Source organism: Leucoraja erinacea, chromosome 2, assembly GCF_028641065.1.
Source record: "Leucoraja erinacea ecotype New England chromosome 2, Leri_hhj_1, whole genome shotgun sequence".
Classification (NCBI taxonomy): domain Eukaryota; kingdom Metazoa; phylum Chordata; class Chondrichthyes; order Rajiformes; family Rajidae; genus Leucoraja; species Leucoraja erinaceus.
In genome coordinates, this window is record NC_073378.1 from 27,696,748 (window position 1) to 27,720,160 (window position 23,413).

Below are 23,413 nucleotides of genomic sequence, written 5' to 3' on the forward strand. Positions count from 1 at the left end.
ATTCTGTTCCATTCTGTTTGTAGTTTGTTTGGTTGTTTGTTTGTTTGTTTCTTTGCACAAAGTCCGCGAGCATTGTCACTTTTCATTTCACTGCACATCTCGTATGTGTATGTGACGAATAAACTTGACCAATGAAAGGTTACGGGTAGAAGGCAGGAGAATGGCGTTGAGAGGGAAAAAGCAGATCAGCCCTGATCGAATGGCGGAGACCTGATGGACTGAATGGCCTAATTCTACCCCTGTCTTATGATTTTTTACACAGAGTACAGAAATCATAAACCAGAGGACAGTTTTAAGGGGATATTTAATAGGATTCTGAGGGGCAACTTTTTCACTATATGGAACGAGCTGCCAGTGGAGGTATTTGTGTCGAGAAATACAGCAACATTTAAAAGACATTTGGACAGGAGCATGGATAGGAAAGGTTTAGAGGGATTCAGGCCACATGTGGGCAGATGGGACTAGCGTAGATGAGCCTGTTGGTGGGCATGGACAACTGGGCCAAAGGGCCTGTTTCCGGGCTGCATGCCTCTATGACTCCATGAGAGAAGCTACATTTGTTTTTTATTCTTATGCATTGATTCCTAAAATGATTCAGTCTGAGAAAGAGCAAGTATCAAAGTGGACTATCTTTGTTACATTTAGTAGATACAGATTTAAAAAGATTGGAAGCCCAATATGGCAAAGTTTCTTCATACCTGCATTTGCTTCAAAGCAGCCGGCGAGGTTTCAGTATGAATTATATATACAATGTAGTGGTGGAAACAGCACTGGCATTGATTTTCTTAACTTCAGGAGAGTTTACATCATTGTGATTTTGTGATTCAACACTGCAGCTTGGCTCAGGGCCAACAAAGATCTTTATGTCGGACATCTACTGCAAACCTACTGACTCCCATAGCTATCTTGACTACAATTCTTCCCACCCTGCTTCCTGTAAAGACTCTATACCCTACTCCCAATTCCTCTGTCTACTCCGCATCTGCGCCCAGGATGAGTTTTTCCATACCACGGCGTCAGAGATGTCCTCATTCTTTAAGGAACGGTTAACGCCCCTCTTCCATTATAGATGAGGCTCTCATTACGGTCTACTCGATATCCCACAGCTCCGCTCTCACTCCCCCTCCCCCTCGCCCCATGCGTAACAAGGACACAGTCCCCCTTGTCCTCACTTTCCACCCCATCAGCCCTCACATACAGCACATAATAACCATATAAGAATTACAGCACGGAAACAGGCCATCTCGACCCTTCTAGTCCGTGCCGAACACATAATCTCCCCTAGTCCCATATACCTGCGCTCAGACCATAACCCTCCATTCCCATCCCATCCATATAATTATCCAATTTATTTTTAAATGATAAAAACGAACCTGCCTCCACCACCTTCACTGGAAGCTCATTCCACACAGCTACCACTCTCTGAGTAAAGACGTTCCCCCTCATGTTACCCCTAAACTTCAGTCCCTTAATTCTCAAGTCATGTCCCCTTGTTTGAATCTTCCCTACTCTCAGTGGGAAAAGCTTTTCCACGTCAACTCTGTCTATCCCTCTCATCATTTTAAAAACCTCTATCAAGTCCCCCCTTAACCTTCTGCGCTCCAAAGAATAAAGCCCTAACTTGTTCAACCTTTCTCTGTAACTTAGTTGCTGAAACCCAGGCAACATTCTAGTAAATCTCCTCTGTACTCTCTCTATTTTGTTGACATCCTTCCTATAATTAGGCGACCAAAATTGTACACCATACTCCAGAATTGGCCTCATCAATGCCTTGTACAATTTTAACATTACATCCCAACTTCTATACTCAATGCTCTGATTTATAAAGGCCAGCACACCAAAAGCTTTCTTTACCACCCTATCTACATGAGATTCCACTTTCAGGGAACTGTGCACAGTTATTCCCAGATCCCTCTGTTCACCTACATTCTTCAATTCCCTACCATTTACCATGTATGTCCTATTTTGATTTGTCCTGCCAAGATGTAGCACCTCACACTTATCAGCATTAAACTCCATCTGCCATCTTTCAGCCCACTCTTCCAACTGGCATAAATCTCTCTGTAGACTTTGAAACTCTACTTCATTACCCGCAACCCCACCTATCTTAGTATCATCTGCATACTTACTAATCCAATTCCACAGACTCACCACTCCCTGTGAGAAAAAGTGTTTCCTCGTCTCCGTTCTAAATGGCTTACTCCTTATTCTTAAACTGTGGCCCCTGGTTCTGGACTCCCCCAACATCGGGAACATGTTTCTTGCCTCTAGTGTATCTAAGCCCTTGAAAATCTTGTATGTTCCAATAAGATACCCTCTCATCTTTCTAAACTCCAGATTGTACAAGCCCAGCTGCTCATTCTCTCAGCATATGACAGTCCCACCATCCCAGGAATTAACCTTGTAAACCTACGCTGCACTCCCTCAATAACAAGAATGTCCTTCCTCAAATTAGGGGAGCAAAGCTGCACACAATATTCCAGGTGTATCTCACCAGAGGCCATTCTTTTAAAGTGAGAGGGGCAAGGTTACAAGGAGATGTGCAGAGCAAGCTCTATTAGATACAGAGGGTGCTGGGAGCCTGGAATGCGGTGGTGATGGTGGAGGCAGATATGATAGTGGTGTTTAAGAGACTTTTGGATAGACACATGGATATGCAGGGAATGGAGGAATATGGATCATGTGCAGCCGGCAGCCATGTCAGCAGTGTGTTAGTCTTTTCAACTTTTTTTTGTTGTTGTGTTTTAATGTATATTTTTTAATATTTCTTTGTATGTCTTAGAAACATAGAAAATAAGTGCAGGAGTAGGCCATTCGGCCCTTCGAGCCTGTACCGCCATTCAATATGATCATGGCTGACCATCTAACTCAGTATCCTGTACCTGCCTTCTCTCCATACCCCCGATCCCTTTACCCACAAGGGCCACATCTAAAAAATATAGCCAATGAACTGGCCTCAACTACCTTCTGTGGCAGAGAATTCCAGAGATTCACATCTCTCTGTGTGAAAAATGTTTTCCTCATCTCGGTCCTAAAAGATTTCCCCCTTATCCTTAAACTGTGACCCCTTGTTCTGGACTTCCCCAACATCGGGAATAATCTTCCTGCATCTACCCTGTCCAACCCCTTAAGAATTTTGTACGTTTTTATAAGATCCCCCCTCAATCTTCTAAATTATAGCGAGTACAAACCGAGTCTATCCAGTCTTTCTTCTTATGAAAGTCCTGACATTCCAGGAATCAGTCTGGTGAACCTTCTCTGTACTCCCTCTATGGCAAGAATGTCTTTCCTCAGAGTAGGAGACCAAAACTGCACGCAGTACTCCCGGTGTGGGGGGTTGAGGGGGATACCGTTTTGGTCGCCTCCTCCACGGAGAGGCAACTTTTTCCAGGTCGCCTCCCCCGTGGCCTAACAACGCGGCCTTTCCTAGAGACGCGCACGGGGCTTCAGCGGCTGGCGCAGCGTGGACTCTCGGCGTAGAGCAGGCGAGCACTCGCCGGGGCTCCCCAAAGGGGAGCCCTCCGTTTTGCTGGCCCGCGGCAGTCAGCAGCCTGAAGCCGCTGTCTGCAAAGCTACAGCTGGCAAGGCGTCCGCAGTCTGGGATCCCTCGTGGGGGACGCGGGGGAAGAAGAAGCTTCCTCCGCCGGCCCGCGGCCAACTTCTACCGCGGGCCCGGCATGGACTTGCCATCAGGAGCGGGGTCCCTCGCCGGGGACCCCTGGAGGGGAGCTTCGACTGTCGGCCCTGCGATCTCCGGTGCTTCTGGCTGCAGCGCGGCTGGGACTTTAAATCTTCGACCGCCGGCCTGCGGCCTACACCAACCTGAAGCCGCGGCCTCCGGTGAGGAAGAGCCGATTCTGGACTTACCTGGACTTTTACCTGTCTGTACATCTGGACGGCCGCATGGGCAGGTTCGGAGGGTTGAGTTCCTGACCACGGGGGAAATGGAGGAGGACTGGCCAAACTTTGTGCCTTCCACCACAGTGATGAATGTTGTGGTGGATGTTTGTGTTACATTTTTAGTGTGTTATTGTGTGTTCTTTATCATTGTACCGCTGCTGGCAAATTCATTTCACTTGCACTTTATGTGCAATGTGACGAATAAAACTGATTGATTGATTGATTGATTTCCAGCACAGACATTCTGTGGTGTACTGATGATGTCTTGAGTTCTGTATTATTTTTTCGCCGGTTTCAAACTCAAAGAAAGGGAAGCAAAGCCATCTAATGTTCTCTCAAAATTGGACAACCAATTTAATTTCACAACTTTTTTTAAAGCAAATTGCTGAAGTTACAAAGAAAAATTATCTGATCACATGTTTAACTGTGGTGACTGCGGTTACTATTATATAGAGTCATAGAGTGATTCAGTGTGGAAACAGACCCTTCAGCCCAACTTGCTCACACTATCCCAGCTACACTAGTCCCACCCGCCTGCGATTAGGCTATATCCCTCCAAACCTGTCCTATCCATGACAATAGACAATGGGTGCAGGGGTAGGCCATTCGGCTCTTCGAACCAGCACCGTCATTCAATGTGATCATGTCTGATCATCCACAATCAGTACCCCATTCCTGCCTTCTTGGATAGCTAACTATTTGGTAAATGTTGGGATAGTTCCTGCTTCAACTACCTCCTCTGGCAGCTTGTTCCATACACCCACCACCCTTTGTGTGAAAAAGTTACCCCTCAGATTCCTATTAAATCTTTTCTCCTTAATCCTATGACCTCTCGTCCTCAGTTCACTTACTCTGGGCAAGAAATTCTGTGCATCTCCCCGATCTATTCCTCTCATGATTTTATACACCTCTATAACATTACCCCATCATCCTCCTGTGCTCCAAGGAATGGAGACCCAGCCAACTCAGCCTCGCCCTATAGCTCAGGCCCTCTAGTCCTGGCAACATCCTTGTAAAGCTTCTCTGTATCCTTTCCAGCTTGACAACATCCTTCCTATAACATGGGGCCCAGAACTGAACACAATACTCTAAATGCGACTCGCCAACGTCTTATACAACTGCAACATGACCTCCCAACGTCTATACTCAATACTGATGAAGGCCAAAGTGCCAAAAGCTTTTTTGACCACCTTATCTACCTGTGAATCGACCTTCAAGGGACCATGCACCTGCACTCCTTGATCCCTCTGCTCTACAACACTCCCCAGAGGCCTACCATTCACTGTGCAGATCCTGCCCAAAGATCCTATAGCGGAGCAAGATAGGCCATTCCTGCGAAATGCAATGGGCTGACGTGTAGTACGCAACGGAGCGGATCCTGGGCATTTTTCCCCGCCCATTTTAGTAACTGGAACCTACCCGACCCGACTCGACCCGACTCGCAGTGTAATCAACGTTGCAGGGGAACAGTTTGTGTGCGTGATATAGGGTTAGATTCATAATTCTGTTAGTTCATAATTCTGTTAATTCTTGTCAAGAGTAAAATTTGACTCTGGTAATTGTCTTTTTTAATGTTTTTTAAATCATTTCTTTTTAAATGGCTCAAAAGCTATGTTTGAGTTGATTTTGTAGTAACCGGAACATACCGGACCCGACCCGACTCGCAGTGTAATCAACGTTGCGGGGGAACAGTTTTTGTGCATGATATAGGGTTAGATTCATAATTCTGTTAGTTCATAATTCTGTTAATTCTTGTTAAAGAATAAAATGTTTATAAACACACATACATGAATGTGATATAGATGTATAGAATCATATAACACACACAATTATATTTCTTCTGATTTTTATATCCAATGATGAACTTTATTTCAGACTAGACAAGGGACATTAAATAAATTGTAAATAATAATTAAATAATTGTAAACCTCCCCGCAACTTCACACACACTAGGCCCTATCCCACCCCTCAACTCTCCCCCCCCGGCACTCCCTCGCCTCCCCCCACACTACAATGTCTCCCCCACTCCTCTGCTGTAGTCAATTAACCCACCAGCCGCTGCCCCGGGCCGCGCACCCCCCTCACCCCGCCAAGGCCTCAGGCCTCCCCGCTGCCCCGGGCCGCGCACCCCTCTCACCCCGCCAAGGCATCAGGCCTCCCCGCTGCCCCGGGCTGCGCAACCCCCCTCTCCCCGCCCAAGTCAAAGAGCAAAGCGAAGATACGGAGGCGGAGGCGGAAGCAAGGATCCTATCTTTGGCCGGAAGCAAAGATCCGATCTTTGGCCGGAAGCAAGATGGCGGAACAAGATGGCGGAGGCTGGTTGCTAAAATGGGTCCTATAATCACCCATGAATCTGCCCATGACCATACTACGTGTTTGCGTAGGAGTAGGCCATCTTGCTCCGCTATAGGATCTTTGGTCCTGCCCATGTTAGACTTCCCAAAATGCAACACCTCACATTTCTCTGTATTAAAATCCATCAACCATTCCTCAGTCTACCTGGCCAATTGATCATGTTCCTGCTGCAATTTTTCACAACCATCTTCACTATCTGCAAAATCACTCACTTTTGTAAATATGGTTTAATTTATTACGGTCGCCTGTACCAAGGTCCAGTGAAAAGATTTGTTTGGCAGCCTCTTCAAACTGATCATATAATACTATACATAAATGCAATCAATCCAAACTCAAGTACAATGGGTAGAGCAAAGGGGAAGATATGGAATGCAAATAGTTCTCAGCATTAGATCAACTAGGAAAGAGATTTAAAAATAGATTTTCAAAGAGGAGGGTTATTGTATCAGATGATATTTCCTCCTGTCTTCAGAGTTCTGATCCACTCTGATCAATCTTGCATGACTCTTTTAAGCTGGAAAAAAAGTGCAAAGAAGATTCTCAAAACACAAGCACAAAAAGAGCATAAAGACACACCGCACGGAAACAAACCCTTCAGGCCATGGCAACCAAGATGCCTCTTCGACACTAGTCCCACCTGGTCGCATTTGGCCCACATCCCTCTAAACATGTCCTATCCATGTACCTGTCTTTTAAGTGTTGTTATAGCACCAGCCTCAACCACCTTCTCTGGCAGCTCATTCCATATGTGTGAAAAAGTTGCCCCTCAGAATCATTAAATATTTTTCCTCTCATCTTAAACCTATGTCTTTTGCTTGTGGCTTCCCCAACACTGTATAAGATCGTGGGAGGAATGGATAGGGTGAATGCACAGAGCTTTTTAAATCAGAGTAGGGGAATCAAGAACCAGAAGGCATTGGTTTAAGATGAGGGAGGAAAGATTTAATAGGAACCTGAGGGGCGACTTTTTTAAAAAAACACAAAGGGTGATGGTGTATGGAATAAGTTGCAGGAAGAAGCAGTTGAGGCAGGTACATTATGGGCCAAACGCAGGCAGGTGGAACTAGTGCAGCTGGGACATGTTGGTCGGCATGGGCAAGTTGGGCCAAGGGGCCTGTTCCCATGCTGTATGACTTTATGACTCTATGCAAGCCATGCCAGATTGATCCAAATGGATCAGAAGCTCTGGAGACAGGAGAAAGTGTCCACAGGCAGGGATGAAAGATATGTCCTTAAAAATGAGCACCATCTGGCCCTCTGCATTCAGTGCAATGCAGGTCTGAAAACAAGACTGCCAATTCACATCTGACCTGCAGATCGCACTGAGGCTAAATAAAAATGCAGTCGTTACATTTCAAATCACCAACAGTCAGGTTGATTAATTAGTTCAAAGAATCAAAGTTACAAGCACGTCGGGTTCATCTTTACAGATGTTCTCCAGATGTCAACAAAATTACATGGATAATGAAATAAGTTGGAGAGACAACAGATTATTGTAGAGAAAAACCAAACCCCTAATGTGAAAAATGCACAACATGATAATATTTTAAATATATTCTCCATAGTGAACTTCCTGGTAATTGCAGGCATTTATCCTCTAAAGAACTGGTCTATTGTTGAATCTATTGTCTATTGTCTATCATCTATCATCTATTGTTGAAAACCATTTATGCGAACATGGAAGCTTATAATTGCATTTAGACTTTACTTTAGGTTTTAGAGATAGAAACATAGACAATAGGTGCAGGAGTAGGCCATTCGGCCCTTCGAGCCTGCACCGCCATTCAATATGATCATGGCTGATCATCCAACTCAGTATCCTGTACCTGCCTTCTCTCCATACCCACTGATCCCTTTAGCCACAAGGGCCACATCTAACTCCCTCTTAAATATAGCCTTTGGCCCACCGAGTCCACGCCGACCTGTGATCTCCCCGTACACTAGCACTATCATACACTCTAGGGACAATTTACAGATGTCAATCAACCTCCAAACCTGTACGTCTTCGGAATGTAGGAGGAAACCGGAGCACCCGGAGAAAACCCACGCGGTCACTGGGAGAATGTATAAACTCCATACAGACAGCACCCGTAGTCAGGATATAACCCGGGTTTCTGGTGCTGTGAGGCAGCAACTCTACCTCTGTGCCACCGTGCCACCCTTTTAACTTAAGTTCATTTCTTACCATTGCAGACTTCTACTTCTATGTTTCTGTCAGTCAATCTTTTATTGCTTTTGTGGCACACATTATATCAGCTTGGCAATAATAAATAAAGACATTTTTATGGAACATAGGACAATACAGCACAGGAATAGGCCCATCGCCTGTGCTGAATACGATGCTAAGATAAACTCACTAAGATTGTTAAGGGTTTGGACACGCTAGAGGCAGGAAACATGTTCCCGATGTTGGGGGAGTCCAGAACCAGGGGCCACAGTTTAAGAATAAGGGGTAAGCCCTTTAGAACGGAGACGAGGAGACACTTTTTCTCACAGAGAGTGGTGAGTCTGTGGAATTCTCGGTCTCAGAGGGCGGTGGAGGCGGTTTCTCTGGATGCTTTCAAGAGAGAGCTAGATAGGGCTCTTAAAGATAGCGGAGTCAGGGGATATGTGGAGAAAGCAGGAACGGGGTACTGATTGGGGATGATCACATTGAATGGCAGTGGTGGCTCGAAGGGCCAAATGGCCTACTCCTGCACCTATTGTCTATTGAAAGGACAAACAGACTGTTGGCGAGGCAGCCATTGCTGGCGCCACACGGTGGATAGTGATAACTCAGTGATGTTTCAGAACGGGACGATTCTGCAGACTCCTTCAGTGACTGAAGAAGGGTCCCGACGTGGAACATCACCTATCCTTTTCCTCCAGAGATGCTGCCTGACCCGCTTAGTTACTCCAGCATTTTGCTGTAAACCAACATCTGCAACTCTTGTTTCTACACATGCAAAATGTTGTTGATCTGCATAAAACATCGATCATAAAGTTTTAAGTGATGTTTCTCAGAAAGAGCCAAGTACCAAAGGTTATGTACAAGCATGTTCTCATGAGACCCGCTGAGTTCCTCCAACACTTTGTCTCTTGCTTAAGATTCTGCAATCGGCAGTTCATTGTGTTTGAATGTCTGTGATTTCACAAATATCTGTAACCTTTTTTGTATTTTATAGAATTGGCATTAAAAGTATTAACATTTCCTAAGCTATAAAGCAATGCATTCTAATTAACGGTAGACATAACAGCTGGAGAAACTCAGCGGGTGAGGAAGCATCTATGGAGCGAAGGAATCGGCGAGATTTCTTCGCTCCATTGAAGCTGCCTCACCCGCTGAATTTCTCCAGCTTTTTTGTCTACCTTCGATTTTTCCAGCATCTGCAGTTCCTTCTTAAACATTCTGTCTGAAGAAGAGTCTCAACCCGAAAAGTCACCCATCCCTTCTCTCCAGAGATGCTGCTTGTCCTGCTGAGTTACTCCATCACTCTGTGTCTATCTTCGTGTTCTAATTAAGTTTTGTTAAATTCCTGAGATCAATTGTTCTATTTCGTCATGCTATGGGACAATTTTCAGCTGTGGCGCACCCTTTCATCAAAACATCTGTTTCTTGATTGCTGACAAATTATTTATTGATCAATTGCATTATAAATCAAATACATAAACAGCTCAGCAAAGATTACTCTCCCGATTTGATTTAGATTGCGAAAGGTTAAGTTGTGGCTATTTTATCTGGTGCACTCTGTTGTGCACTAGTGGTTTCAAATTGGAAATACATCAAATTATACATTTCCCATCTACTTACAACATAATAGAAGAGCATTCCATGTGTAAACCAAGCATAAATAGGTATTGATGGCATCTTGCTTCAGTTCAGTGATCAGTGTTAACAAGCAAGGCAAATTAGTTGAAGTGATCAGCTGAAGTACACTGGGTGAAGTGGAGGGGCTGGACAAAGGCACACAAGCTTTCATAGCCATTAGGCCATTAGGGGGTAGAGTGCTGACATGGATAGAGAAGTGGTTGGCAGACAGGAAACAAAGAGTAGGGATTAACGGGTCCCTTTCAGAATGGAAGTCAGTGACTAGTGGGGTACCGCAAGGTTCGGTGCTCAAGAGTTATATCTAACTCTCTCTTAAATCCATCCAGTGATTTGGCCTCCACTGCCCTTTGTGGCAGGGAATTCCATAAATTCACAACTCTCTGGGTGAAAAAGTTTTTTCTCACCTCAGTCTTAAATGGCCTCCCCTTTATTCTAAGACTGTTGCTCCTGGTTCTGGACTCGCCCAACACTGGGAATATTTTTCCTGCATCTAGCTTTCCCAGTCCTTTTATAATTTTATATGTTTCTACAAGATCCCCCCTCAACCTTCTAAACTCCAGTGAATACAAGCCTCTAGTGAATACAAGGAGAACCAGAACATGGTTGAACAGCAGGAATCACAGAGGGGGAGCAGTGATAAAGGGTCTCACAGAACTCCTCTTCTGGCACGAGAAATTGCAGAGGTTGGAATCTTGAGCAGAACATTAAGTTCTGATGGACCCCTGTAGAGGGAATGGTCCCTGCACCCGTTCCCTCCACAGGGCAGGCCACATCTATGGAGGAGGTGGATAGGTGAGGTTTTGGGGTTGAGGCCCTTCTTCAGAGGACTTGGGGTGGGGGGGTGGGGTGGAGGCACAGCGGTAGAGTTGCTGCCTTACAGCGCCAGAGACCCGGGTTGAATCCTGACGGGTGCTGTCTGTGTGGAGTTTGCACGCTCTCCCTGTGACCCGCGTGGGTCGTGGTTTTCTCCCACATTCCAAAGACGTGCAGGTTTGTTGGTTAATGGGCTTCTGTAAATTGTACCTAGTGTGTAGAATGGAGCGAGTGTATGTGGTGATCGCTGGTCGGCGTAGATTCGGTGGGCCGAAGGGCCTGTTTCCACGCAGTATCTCTAAACTAAACTAAGACTGGCATTAAAAAAAATGAACAGCGCAAAAGCGCACAAATTCTATTGGCATTTCCAAGTGTAAAGAAAAACTGATGCTTTTCATTCACCACTGACTACAGTTCATTAATTTTTAACTGGATTAAATGTCACCAGGTTACATACAAGGTGCGTGCACAATTAAAACATCTGCAATTTATGGCATCCTTTAGAGTGGCATCACTTTAATCAATAACAGAGATTTATCTTACGCAGGGCAAGCAGTCTATAACTTTTTGATCCTAATCATCCCTGGAACCGAGCAGTGTATCAGGCCATTTCACAGGACAATTAATCACGGGTCAATTAAGAGTCGAGCATGTTGGTGGTCCTGCAGTCACAGTTGGCTGGGTCTGGCGACGACAGCACATATCCTTCTCCAACGACAGCAAAAAAACAGATGGGTTTTTAATAATCTGATCACTTCATGTTTACCATAACTGCTGTCTTCGTTTTTATTCGAAATGTAATTAATTAATTGAATTTGCATTCTTCATGGCTCTGGTAGGAGTTAACCTTTTATCTTCCTGTCCACGTTCCATGCTTCTGGTTAGACTCAGGAACAGCTTCTTCCCCCTTTGCTATCAGGCTTCTAAACGGTTCTTCCATAAGCTAGGGTGCTATCCGATTCACCTCTGCCTTATTGCGGACATTGGACTTTGTCTCTGGAACTGATGCGCTACAATGCTGAGAACTATATTCTGCACTCTGTATCTTCCCCTTTGCTCTACCTATTTAACTATTTAACTGAGTTTGACTTCTGTCCCTGTCCCACTTAGGAATCCTGAACGGAAACCCCTGGACACTTTGCATCCCACCCAAGGTTACCGTGCGGTTCCCGGAGGTTATTGTCAGTGTCCCTATATGCTTCCACTACCTGCAACACTCCGGCAACCACCTGCAACCTCCGGGAACCGCATGGAAACCTTGGGTGGGGCGCAAAGTCTCCAGATGTTTCCGTTCAGGTTTCCTAAGTGGGAAAGGGGCATAAGGCAGCTTACAACAGCAGTATGAATATTTATTTCTCTAACTCCAAATAACCCTTGCATCCCCTCTCTCTCCGCCCCTACCTCACTCTAATTACCGTACCAGTTTCGCTGTCATCCTGCTGAGTTTCACTGTTTGTATCACTCATCATCAGCTTCTCCACAGCCAACCATTGACCATTTTGGGCTCCACTTTTCCTTGATCATTGTTCCTGGCTTTGATTTGATGTTGCCTACATTAGTCCTATGTCCCTTTTCTTATCTCTCGTTTCTCTCTCCCCTGACTCTAAGTCTGAAGACGGGTCTCGATCCGAAATGCCACCTATTCCTTTTCTCCAGAGATGCTGCCCGATCCACTGAGTTACTCCACATTTAGTGTTTGTCTTCGGTGTAAACCAGCATCTGCAGTTCCTTCCCACATAGTAATATCAAGGAAATGGGGGTATTTGATTTTATAGATAGGTCATTCAATTTAGAGAACCACGAGGAACTGCAGATGCTGGATTACAAAAGAGTGCTGGAGTAACTCAGTAAGAAGGGTCTGAACAAGGGTTCCAACCAAAAACATCACCTATCCATGTTCTCCACAGATGCTGCCTGACCCGCTGAGTTACTCCAGCATTCTGTGAAACGTCACCTATCCATGTTCTCCACAGATGCTGCCTGACCCACTGAGTTACTCCAGCACTCTGTGAAACGTCACACTATCCCTATCCATGTCTCCTCAGATGCTGCCTGACCCGCTGAGTTACTCCAGCACTCTGTGAAACGTCACCTATCCATGTTCTCCACAGATGCTGCCTGACCCGCTGAGTTACTCCTGCACTCTGTGAAACGTGCCCTATCCATGTCACAAGACAGAATTGAAGTCATTTCACACAGAAATAGCATTTGTTCTAAAACATAGTTTCCCCTCTCACTACACCTTATTTATACCAAGTCACTGTATGTCATTATCATTAAAATCCTGTATTTGTGAAAGATTACAGTTGCATCAATACATCTGCAATGCAAGGCATTAAGTCAAGTATTGCACATTGCTGGTTACCCGTTGCACCACATTTGCAGTGAAGACTGCAATTTCCCACACACCAAGAGCTCTGGTATTTCGTCAAGACCAATACAGCTGCCAGACAGTATTAATTCCATCATTGTAAAGCTTGATTTATTGGCTAGCTTGTAATGCAATCTTTTTAAACAGAAATAGTGCAATGGATCACCGAAAAATCTATTTGCTGTGAAAATCATCTCGGCTTGTGATTATTTCCTATCGTTTAGTCAACTTCAGGCAAACTATGCGGCAAAGCAGCAGCATAATTGAGGGAAATTTCAATCCCAGACATGTGATCATTTACTCTTGAAAGTTTGCAAATGTGGCCAGCAGATGAGGCTGCCTGATGCTTGAATGCAATAAATCTCCCACCCTCCTTTCAAGAAAAGTTTGGTAAAAAGGCAAGTTATTTTAATATGAGACACAAAAACCTGTAGATGCTGGAATCTTGATCAGTGCTGGAGGAACTCTGCAAGTCAGACAGTATCTATGGAGGGAATGGACATTGTTGGGAAAGTGTGTGTGTGTGTGTGTGTGTGCGTGTACGTGTGCGTGTACGTGTGCGTATGTGTACGTGTGTGTGCGTGCGCGTGTGTGTGTGTGTACGTATGTGTGTGTGAGCATGTGTGTGTGTGTACGTGTGTGTGTGAACATGTGTGTGTGTGTGTGTGCTATAGTCTTGCAGCTTCTTTCTTCCCCCCCCCCCCCCCCGTTATAATTAGTCTGAAGGGTTCCGGTCTGAAACGTCACCTATCCATGTTCTCCAGAGATGCTGAGAATTGGAGGGGCAAGAGGTGGAGGTGTTGCATTGCTTATCAGGGAAGATATTACAGCAGTGCTTTGGCAGGATAGATTAGAGGGCTCGTCTAGGGAGGCTATTTGGGTGGAACTGAGAAATGGGAAAGGGGTAGCAACACGTATAGGGGTGTATTATAGACCGCCAAATGGGGAGCGAGAATTGGAAGAGCAAATATGTAAGGAGATTGCAGATATTAGCAGTAAGCACAAGGTAGTGATTGTGGGAGATTTCAATTTTCCACACATAGACTGGGAAACACATTCTGTAAATGGGCTGGATGGGTTGGAGTTTGTAAAATGTGTGCAGGATAGTTTTTTTTGCAGCAATACATAGAAGTACCTACTAGAGAAGGAGCGGTGCTGGACCTCCTGTTAGGAAATGAGACGGGTCAGGTGGCAGAGGTATGCGTTGGGGAACAGTTCGGGACCAGTGATCACAATACCATTAGTTTCAATATAATTATGGAGAGGGTCAGAACTGGACCTAGGGTTGAGATTTTTGATTGGAGAAAGGCTAACTTTGAGGAGATGCGAAAGGATTTAAAAGGAGTAAATTAGGATAGTTTGTTTTATGGGAAAGATGTGGAAGAGAAATGGAGGACATTTAAAGGTGAAATTTTAACAGTACAGAATCTTAATGTCCCTGTTCGGTTGAAAGGAAATAGTAAAAATTGGAAAGAGGCATGGTTTTCAAGGGAAATTGTACACGGTTCGGAAAAAGAGAGAGATCTACAATTATTATAGGTAGCATGGAGTAAATGAGGTGCTTGAGGAGTATAAAGAATGTAAAAAGAATCTTAAGAAATAAATTAGAAAAGCTAAAGATATGAGGTTGCTTTGGCAAGTAAAGTGAAAGTAAATCCAAAGGGTTTCTACAGCTATATTAATAGCAAAAGGATAACAAGGGATAAAATTGGTCCATTAGAGAGTCAGAGTGGACAGCTATCTGCAGAGCCAAAAGAGATGGGGGAGATATTGAACAATTTCTTTTCTTCGGTATTCACCAAGGAGAAGGATATTGAATTATGTGAGGTAAGGGAAACAAGTAGAGTAGCTATGGAAACTATGAGATTCAAAGAAGAGGAAGTACTGACACTTTTGAGAAATATAAAAGTGGATAAGTCTCCAGGTCCAGACAGGATATTCCCATGGACATTGAGGGAAGTTAGTGTAGAAATAGCAGGGGCTATGACAGAAATATTTCAAATGTCATTAGAAACGGGAATAGTGCCGGAGGATTGGCGTACTCCGCATGTTGTTCCATTGTTTAAAAAGGGGTCTAAGAGTAAACCTAGCAATTATAGACCTGTTAGTTTGACGTCAGTGGTGGGAAAATTAATGGAAAGGATACTATATATATAGCATCTGGATAAACAGGGTCTGATTAGGAACAACCAACATGGATTTGTGTCTGGAAGGTCATGTTTGACTAATCTTCTTGAATTTTTTGAAGCGGTTACTCAGGAAATTGATGAGGGTAAAACAGTGGATGTTGTGTATATGGACTTCATATACACAATATATTTGACAAGGTTCCTCATGGAAGGTTGGTTAAGAAGGTTCAATGGTTGGGCATTAATGGTGGAGTAGCAAGATGGATTCAACAGTAATTGTTATATGGTTATATGCTGCCTGATCCGCTGAGTTACTCCAGCACTTTGTGTCCTTTGGCTTAAACTGGCACCTGCAGTTCCGTGCTTCTTACAGATTTCTTTCTAGGAAGGATGTCAACCCCCCCCCCCCCCCCACCCTTTAAATTAGTCTGAAGGGTTCCGGTTTGAAACGTCACCTATCCATGCTCTCCAGAGATGCTGCCTGACCCGCTGAGTTACTCCAGCACTCTGTGAAACGTCACCTATCCATGTTCTCCAGAGATGCTGCCTGACCCGCTGAGTTACTCCAGCACTCTGTGAAACGTCACCTATCCATGTTCTCCACAGATGCTGCCTGACCCGCTGAGTTATTCCAGCAATTTGTGTCCTTTGGGGTAAACTGGCACCTGCAGTTCCGTGCTTCTCTAAAGCTTCACACCAGCTGGACGTAAAAATATCCATTATTCAAGTTATGAGCATCAAAATTTTCTTTACGCACTCTACTACGACTCAGCTACTGAATTTATGCAGAAGTCTTCAATCCAAGCAATCTCAGAGGTGACATTAGTTACGGCTATTTCCAAGTTAATGGGAGAAACTGTTGGCTGTTGCAATTATTCTCTCATTGTTAAGAAGATTTAAAGTTGGATGATAACAAATTGATTTTTACATAAACTAGATTATATAAAGGGAAGCAGCCGCAATTAGTTCGACTAAATTCACCTGGGAAGGAAGGTTGTACCACAAATATCAATTTAGAAAGTTTTCTGCAAGCGTTTGACATTAAATTTTCGAACATCCGAAGGATTTCTTTATCTTGAAAGGAAATCCAAGAAAATCCACCTTTGCAACTGCAATCGAAACACGACACCATTAATAATTAAAGAAAGAAACATCAGGGATGGGGAACTGCTCCAACCCAGTAAAAAAAGCACAACGTGACAAACCAGAATTATTTGTTAGAGTACGGTCTCCATTTATTTAATTTTTGAAAAAGTGAATTAGTTTAACACAAGATCAGGGTTGAAACCTGAGTTTGGGATTGGATGAATAGTTATACTCAACATTTCCTGGATCTTTCTCCACAATCATTTTATTGGTAGTTTCCTTTTGCGTCTACTTTTTTTTCTATTAGTTTCTCATCTTTTTCTCCCTTTATCTTTATTCTTTAAATAAATTCTTTAAAAAAAATGAAGCTATGTAAGAAATCTGTAATTAAATTGTCATTTCTATTATTTGTATACATGCGTCTAATAAAAATACTTAAAAAAAAGAAGAAAAAAAAGCACAACTGACTATGCACGGCTACATCCTAAACTGGTCACTACACGTGGTGCCCAAAAATATGCCTGCACATTCACAATGGTCAGTAGAAATGAAGACTCATGCTTGCATAGCTATGTGAAGGCATGGCTATATGGGGAGAGGGACAATGTTTACTGGATATGTGTGTGGTACGTTTTTGCGTAGAATGATGGAAGCCTGGAACGCTCTTCCGGGCGTGGTGGTGCCCGTAACAAGAGCTTTTCACTGTAGCTCGGTACACATGACTATAAACTAAACTGAAACTGAACTAAATGGGTGGATCGTGTTTGTACAAACATTGTGGGCCGAAGGGCCCTTTCCGGTGTTGCACTATTCCGTGTTCTTTCCAATCCACCCTTCTAATCCACACTTCCTTTGCTGATATAATGACCACTGAATACTCATGAATTTTTTAAATCATATTTATCTGTATTACACACCTGCGTTCCAGATACACAAAGTACAAATTACATTTCTACTGGCAGAAACACAAAGTGCTGGAGTAACTCAGCTGGCCTGGCAGCATCTGCATTAGGAATGGACAGGTGATGTTTTGGGTCAGACTCAAGAAGGTTCCGGACTCAAAATGTCGCCGTCCTGTCTGAAGAAGGGTTCCCACTCAGACTGTCGGCCATCCATTCCCTCCACAGGTGTCTGATCTGCTGAGTTACTCCAGCACTTTGTATTTTGCTCACGTTTCCAGCAGCTGCAGGTTCTAGTGTCTCCATTTTACTGCTCCACTCTTAAGTTTCTAGTCAAGCGTGTTTAGTTGTCATACGTAACGCCAACAACAATGAGATTCTTACTTGCAGTGGCATGAAAGACCTGTAAACCCAGTCATAGATTATATAATTAAAAAAATCAATCAATTAAAATCTCAGTGGGGTTTTGTACAGGTCTGTGCATATTTACAGCTCTGTATACAATAATGCCCCTGTCCCACGTAGGAAACCCGAACGGAAATCTCTGGAGACTTTGCGTCCCACCCAAGGTTTCCGCGCGGTTCCCGGAGGTTTTTGTCAGTCTCCCTACCTGCTTCCACTACTCAACCTCTGGCAACCACCTGCAACCTCCGGGAACCGCACAGAAACCTTGGTTGGGGCGCAAAGTCTCCAGAGGTTTCCGTTCAGGTTTCCTAAGTGGGACAGGGGCATAACTCTCACCTGCACACAAAATCCCAATGGTCTGTAAAAAATACCCAAATTACAAACAAGATGCTGTACAAACAAGATGCTAGAGGTCCAGCATTTGACAACCTGGTGTGCCAACAATAACCTCGTCCTCAACTCTAAGAAGACGAAGGAAATTATTGTTGACTTCAGGAAGAACAGAGGGGGCAGACATACCCCATCCATATAAACGGGACTGAGGTGGAGCGCGTCTCCAACTACAAATTCCTCGCCTTTACTTCCTGAGGAGGCTCAAGAAAGCTCACCTGTCCCCCCAGATCCTGACCAACTTTTACCGCTGTACCATCGAAAGCATCCTGACCACCTGCTTCACGGTATGGTACAGCAGTTGCACCGTAGCGGACAGGAAGGCACTACAACGGGTGGTGAAAACCGCTCAGTACATCATCGGTGCCCCGCTCCCTGCCATGGATGCCCTCCACAAAAAACGGTGTCTGAGACGGGCCGGGAAGATTATCAAAGACCCCTCCCAGCCTAACTATGAACTGTTTGCCCTTCTCCCTTCAGGGAGGCGGTACAGGAGCCTCAGGTCTCGTACTAGTAGAATGAGGAACAGCTTCTACAACACTATCACATTGCTGAACTCGTAGTCCCGCTGATAGATTTCTCCAGTCTCTCCGTCCACATTGTTTGCTTATTCTGTATTTTTATTTCTATATTGCACTATTACTACGGACTGACACTAAACTGCATTTTGTTGTACCCATACTTGTATCTGTGCAATGACAATAAAGTTGAATTGAATTGAATTGAATTGAATTGGATTGAATTGTATCTCCACTGTAGAAACACGGAATTGCAGATGCTGGTTTACAAAATGAAAAAGGCAAAGTCCTGGAGTAACTCAGCGGGTCAGGTAGCATCTCTGGAGAACATGGATAGGTGACGTTTCACAGAGTGCTGGAGTAACTCAGCGGGTCTGGCAGCATCTCTGGAGAACATGGATAGGTGACGTTTCACAGAGTGCTGGAGTAACTCAGCGGGTCAGGCAGCATCTCTCGACAACATGAATAGGTGACGTTTTGGGTTGGGACTCTTCTTCCACACCTGAAACGTCAGCTATCCATATCCTCCAGAGATGCTGTCTGACGTGCTGAGTTATCTCAGCACTTTGTGTGTTTTAGTCATGCAAATTAATAAAAATGTAAAACATGATTTGCAGACAAGGTGTATAATATTACAAATCATGCGCGGTGCAATCTGGGAGTTCAAAATTTTGAAAACATGAAAATGCATTTAGTATAATTTGATTTCCCTTAAGCAATATGAATTTTAAGAGCTTGTCAAGCATTATATTGTAACTCTCCCCATATTTTGATTACAACCAATTGATCTGCATTACGTTGGAATTCCCCCCCCCCCCAAACTATCAAACGCAAATAAACTCAGTTAAATATTACAGATTTAAACAAACATTAATAACAGACTTCACATGTGCTGCCTTGTCAAAATAATGACAGCCTGCAAGACTAACAGACTTAACCTTTGATCCCGTCCCTCAATTGCACAGGTCTGGTGTAATTTAGGCAGCATAACACACACCTGCGCCTCATCCATCCAGCATTCACATCCAGCGCACGCTATTAAAACGTGGATCCCTTCCACTGCCAAAAGCTGCCTGGGGATTGTGAACAGCAGAATAATTACTTGGTATAGGCTATCGACCTCAACAAGGATTTACAGCAAGGTTATGTCACACAGGAGACCCTGCCTTGAGCTCAGTGATTTGCCTCAGGCTTTAGAGTGATGTATGGGAGATTTATACCATGGTTAAAAAAACGGTTTCTATCTTTTCCAATTATAATTGCGACTACATTTTTCATCTTTAAATTTAAAGAAAGAAATTAAAATATAAATACACTAACTAATCTCCAGATTCCCTGGCTTTACCATAAACAAATTATTATTATAATTGTGAGTAAATGTTTAACCTTTAAATATCGAAATATAAAATAAAATAAAAATGCTCCATCTCAAAATTTCCTGGGATTAACATAAACATGGTATTTCCTGGTATTATCATAAACAGATTTCAATTATATTTGTCTAAAATTTTCATCCTTAGTTATCCTTCTGCAGTTGTACAGAGCCCTAGTGAGACCACACCTGGAGCATTGTGTGCAGTTTTGGTCCCCTTATTTGAGGAAGGACATTCTTGCTATTGAGGGAGTGCAGCATAGGTTTACAAGGTTAATTCCCGGGATGGTGGGACTGTCATATGCTGGGGCAGCTGAGCTTGTACACTCTGGAGATTAGAAGGATTAGGGGGATATCATTGAAACATATAAAATTGTTAAGGGCTTGGACACACTAGAGGCAGGAAACATGTTTCCGATGTTGGGGGAGTCCAGAACCAGGGGCAACAGTTCAAGAATAAGTGGTAAGCCATTTAGAACGGAGATGAGGAAACACTTTTTGTCGCAGAGAGTGGTGAGTCTGTGGAATTCTCTGCCTCAGAGGGCGGTGGAGGCAGGTTCTCTGGATGCTTTCAAGAGAGAGCTAGCTAGGGCTCTTAAAAATAGCAGAGTCAGGGGATATGGGGAGAAAGCAGGATCGGGGTACTGATTGGGGATTATCAGCCATGATCACATTGAATGGCAGTGCTGGCTCGAAGGGCCAAAATGGCCTACTCCTGCACCTATAGTCTATTGTGCATAAAGAACGAAAATGATGGTATACCTGTTTGCGCTATCAAAACTGTGCGGATCAGCTGGCTGGAGTTTATGCAGACATCTTCAACATCTCACTACTGATGTCTCCACCCGCTTTACAACTGCATCAATAATACCAGTGCCCAAGAAGAGCAAGGTGGCATCCCTCAATGCCTACTGACTGGTGGCACTAACGTCGGTGGTGATGAAGCACATTGAAGGTTGGTTATGGTGCATATCAACTCCCACCTCAACAAGAACCCCAAACCACTACAACTTGACTACCGCCACAACAGGTCAAAGGAGGGTGCAATCTCGCTGGCTCCACACAGCACCACTTGGACTATAAAAACACATATGACAGGCTATTGTTCACAGGCTACAGGTCATGGTTGAATACCATCATCCTATCTAAACTGGACAACAAGCTCTCAGAACTGGGTCTCCGCACATCCTCTCTGCAATTGGATCCTCGACTTCCTCATCGATAGACCACAGTCAGTACAAATTGGCAGCAACACTTCCTTCTCGATAACCATCAGCACAGGAGCACCTCAAGGCTGTGTGCTCAGCCCCCTGCTGTACTCACTCTATAATCACGACTCTGTAACCAGATACAGCACCAACTCCATCTTCAAGTTCGGCGACAACACCACCGCCAGTGGACGAATTACGGATTCAGCGATGAGTCAGAGGAGAGGAGGGAGATCGATCGACTGACCGAATAGTGTCAGAACAACTAAAGCCCATCAGAGCTTCTACTTTCTTAGAAGATTGAGGACATTCAGTGTGTCAATGAATACTCTATTCAACTTCTACAGGTGGTCAGTAGAGAACATATTGACTGGTTGCATCACAGCCTGGTTCGGCAGCGTGAACGCTCAGGAACGAAGAAGAGTGCAAAAGGTGGTGAACACTGCCCCGTCCATCGCGGGTGCTGACCTCCCCGCCATCGAAGGGGTCTACGAGAGTCACTGCTTCAAAAAGGCAGCCAGCATCATCAGAAACCCACACCACCCTGGCCACACACTCAATTTCACTCCTCTCCTTGGGAAGAAGGTACAGGAGCCTGAAAACTGTAAAGTCCAGGTTCAGGAGCAGCTTCTTCCCAACAGCCACCAGGCTATTAAAGACTACAACCTCCAACTAAGCTCCGAACAATACAGATGTCGGGGCATTAATTTTGTCTTTTCACAATTATTATGTGATAGAAACATAGAAAATAGGTGCAGGATGAGGCCATTCGGCCGTTCGAGCCAGCACTTCCATTCATTGTGATCATGGCTGATCGTCCCCTATCAATAACCCGTGCCTGCCTTCTCACCATATCCCTTGACTCCACTAGCCCCTAGAGCTCTATCTAACTCTCTCTTAAATCCATCCAGCGACTTGGCCTCCACTGCCCTCTGTGGCAGGGAATTCCATAAATTCACAACTCTCTGGGTGAAAAAGTTTTTTTCTCACCTCAGTCTTAAATGACCTCCCCTTTATTCTAAGACTGTGGCCCTTGGTTCTGGACTCGCCCAACATTGGGAACATTTTTCCTGCATCTAGCTTGTTCCTTTTATAATTTTATGTTTCTATAAAATCACCCCTCATCCTTTTAAACTCCAGTGAATACAAGCCTAGTCTTTTCAATCTTTGCTCATATGACAGTCCCGCCATCCCAGGGATCAATCTCGTGAACCTACGCTGCACTGCCTCAATCACAAGGATGTCCTGCCTCAAATTAGGAGACCAAAACTGTACACAATACTCCAGATATGGTCTCACCAGAGCCCTATACAACTGCAGAAGAACATCTTTACTTTTATACTGAAATCCTCTTGTTATGAAATGCTGATTTTTTGTACAGTATACATTTTTTTTCTTGTTTATTATGGTGTTTACAGAATACTATGTTTACATATCTGTAGTGCTGCTGCAAGTAAGAATTTCATTGTTCCGTTGTAGGACACGACAATAAAACAGTTTACTCTCCTGAAATAATATTAAAAAAGACAAACAGTATTAGTGCAAAAGAAAAGCCCAAAGACCTGAGTGCAACCAAGGCAGTTCGTAGTTTAGCTGGTTAAGTGAGCAAGAAGACTTCTTGTGTTATTTTGGCACAACCACAAAATACTTTGTCTCTGGAACTGATGCGCTACAATGCTGAGAACCATATTCTGCACTCTGTACCTTCCCCTTTGCTCTACCTATTGTACTTAGACATTAGACAATAGACAATAGGTGCAGGAGTAGGCCATTTTGCCTTTCGAGCCAGCAACGCCATTCAATATGATCATAGCTGATCATCCCTAATCAGTACCTCGTTCCTGCCTTCTCCCCATATCCCCTGACTGCGCTATTTTTAAGAGCCCTATCTAGCTCTCTCTTGAAAGCATCCAGAGACATAGACATTTAGAACATAGACAGAGACATCTAGAAACATAGAAACATAGAAAATAGGTATAAAAGTAGGCCATTCGGCCCTTCAAGCTTGCACCGACATTCAACGTGATCATGGTTGTTCATCCAAAATCAGTACCCCGTTCCGGCTTTTCCCCCTTATCCCTTGATTCCCTTTGCCCTAAGAGCTAAATCTAACTCTGTCGACTTGAGTTTGACGATTGTATTTATGTACAGTATTATGT

General features: G+C 44.1%; 1 protein-coding gene across 1 annotated transcript in view; it reads right to left on the reverse strand.

Moving 5' to 3' along the window:
* LOC129708183 (LYR motif-containing protein 4) overlaps positions 1-23,413 on the reverse strand; it is a 163,227-nt gene that overhangs the window by 74,884 nt on the left and 64,930 nt on the right. The gene's annotated exons all lie outside the window — the stretch shown is intronic.